Below are 325 nucleotides of genomic sequence, written 5' to 3'. Positions count from 1 at the left end.
CAGCTGCTAAAGGGATTTCATATAGTGTTGTTGGTTTTGTGTGTGTGTGTGTGTGTGTTTTAAGGACTGTTTAAGGACTCACTTCAAAATAAATCAAGTTGCATGTAAGATCATTTTTTTTATCTTGACCTGAACATTTCTGATTGCTTATATGTTATTACACTTTCCTTCATTTGGTTTAAGTTATAGTTTAAGAAAAAAATGTCCTCAACTGTTGCTCTCATGTTTGAAATTAAAGCTAAGTCATTTTGAACTGTAAGTTTACCTTTAAGGAATGCAGTAAGGCAAGTCAGTGTTATTTCATTAGTGCAAAGGGACACATTTG

Source organism: Bombina bombina, chromosome 1 (assembly GCF_027579735.1).
Source record: "Bombina bombina isolate aBomBom1 chromosome 1, aBomBom1.pri, whole genome shotgun sequence".
Classification (NCBI taxonomy): domain Eukaryota; kingdom Metazoa; phylum Chordata; class Amphibia; order Anura; family Bombinatoridae; genus Bombina; species Bombina bombina.
The sequence above is the reverse complement of the archived record's forward strand: the minus strand, read 5'-3'. Positions refer to the sequence as shown.